The 2,274-nt window shown below is 43.1% G+C and overlaps 1 pseudogene; it reads left to right on the top strand.

Annotated features, from left to right (window-relative positions):
* Positions 1 to 999: 999 nt before the first annotated feature.
* Positions 1,000 to 1,520, top strand: LOC105509311 (annotated as a pseudogene).
* The last annotated feature ends 754 nt before the right edge of the window (positions 1,521 to 2,274 follow it).

Raw genomic sequence — 2,274 nt, 5'->3', positions numbered from 1 at the left:
GCGGGAAAAAAAAAAAAAGCGCCAAATATTATGTTGTTCCCAAGAGACACAAACATAAAACACGTAGAAAAAGATACACTAGTCAGAGTCAACGGCTGGGAAATCTTCCGCAACCTTACCTTGTCTTCCTGCAGTTTCTGTCCAGCCTCTTCCTTGCTTCCTATCCCACCACCCGCGCGTAGCTCCTCAGTCCCTCTCCTCTTCCAGTGGGAGACAAGGAAACTCTGGATTCATCCGGCGCTTCTTCGCTTCAGCAACTGGATCACGTCGGCGGCGGCAGTGGTGACGTCCTCACTGGTCCGCCCAACCGCGATTAGTGAAGGGGTTCGCTCGTCGCGCGCAGTCTACGAAAGAGAGGGCTTGTGACGCAACGGAACCTCGGCGCGCGCGCGTTGGCTCAGTGGAGTCGCTCAGCTGGTCCTCCTAGAGTTTGGTACCCCATCGCAGCTTCACCGCGACTACTGCGGCTGTTCCAGGCAGTGCTGCGGCCGCCGCGGGCCCAGCTGTATGGTTAGGCCACCGTTGTTCATGAGTAAACATATTCCTTTCTGTGGTGTTCTTGATCACGCGTTTATGGAGTTTCTGAAGGGCCCTGGAGATTACTGCCAGGGTCAGCACGACCTTTATGAGGACAAATGAATGGTGGAAAGTCGTTACTGCCCCACTAAGAAGCCCCCGCAAAGCGGGTCACCTGGACACAGAAGTGTAGAACTGAGATCATCAGAGCATTTTACATGAGTTCTGACCTAGATGGGGTAACCCTTGGTGCACTTCCTTTCCACTGGCTCAGAATTACTGAATTGAAGAACCGTGGCTTCTTGTTGGAAGGTTCATTTCATTTCCTGTCAGTACCAACTTCATATTCAAAGCTCTGTGAATTTCAAGTGGAGTATATTGGCATAGACTTCAGTTTCTTGACATCATTTCTGTATTCAAAATTTTTAAATTTTTTTCATAACCATATCAGTGTCTTTTTTTTTTTTTTTTAACTAAATTAACATGGCCCCAATGAATCACCCAGCTCCAGTGGGAGTCACATACGGGAACATGAGATTTCTAATCATACACAACCCAACCAATTCGACCTTACACAGATTTATAGAAGAACTTAAGAAATACGGGGTTACACAATGGTAAGAGTGTGTGAAACAACTTATGACCCTGCTCTTGTGGAGAAAGAAGGCATCCAGTTTCTGGATTGGCCTTTTGATGATGGTTCATCACCATCCAACCAAATTGTTGACGACTGGTTAAGTCTTGTAGACGTTAAGTTTCGTGAAGAACCTGGTTGTTGTATTGCCGTTCACTGTGTTGCAGGTCTTGGGAGGACTCCGGTGCTTGTTGCCCTAGCATTAATTGAAAGTGGAATGAAAAACGAAGATGCAGTACAGTTTATAAGAGAAAAACGGCGCGGCGCTTTTAACAGCAAGCAACTTTTGTATTTGGAGAAATATCATTCTCAAATGCGGCTTTGCTTCAAAGACTCCAGTGGTCACAGAAACAACTGTTGTATTCAATAAACCTGACTGCCTGATGCTATTGCCTTGGAAGTGGGACTTCAGACAAGACCTAATTTATTGTACATTTTAGCCAACATACGGGCTTAGTGAGTAAGTCTGATGAAGCTTCCACAGGGATATTGAAAAGCCACGAATTTAACAGAAATGCAACTTCTATGTTTGGCTTAGTGCTATTCCCATGCCAGAAAAAATACATAAGAAATCTGCAGATTAGATGCCAAGATTCCCAGCACAAAATTTGTGTATTTTTAGTGTCATACAGAATTAAAACTCCGGAACTATAACTTTATGTAGTTCATCCCTTAAGTCATATCAAACACTGCAAGTAGGGCCTATATGATTATTTGCCTGCTTCATGTTTACCATCCCACATGGGTCTCAGTATACGTCAGGTTTGTCCAACAGGTGATTTTGTTGGATTCTTTACACATCTTGTGATTATCTGATGTCTTTCTCTAATCTCATTTTGTTATGAAAACCTCCATTTTGAAAAATCAACGTCTGATTGAAAGTTCATGCAAAATCCACGTTGTACAGAAGCATATGTGTTGAATGTCTTCAGATTTCATTGATGTTTACGGTGGGGGTGTAACTTAACAGGGAGGGCCTTGAAGACAAAATGAGAGGAGACTATGAAATATTTCTAGTAAAATGTTGTTTTGATCTTGTGCAGAACATGTGAACTAGGACTTTTAATTTAGTAAATGTTTTTTAAAAGGTAAAGATGCATTGGTCCAAGATAAATAAAGCAAAT

Source organism: Colobus angolensis, unplaced genomic scaffold (assembly GCF_000951035.1).
Source record: "Colobus angolensis palliatus isolate OR3802 unplaced genomic scaffold, Cang.pa_1.0 Scaffold174, whole genome shotgun sequence".
In the NCBI taxonomy this organism is placed as follows: Eukaryota; Metazoa; Chordata; class Mammalia; order Primates; family Cercopithecidae; genus Colobus; species Colobus angolensis.
Note: the sequence above shows the minus strand (reverse complement) of the source record. Positions and strands in the feature narration are given on the sequence as shown.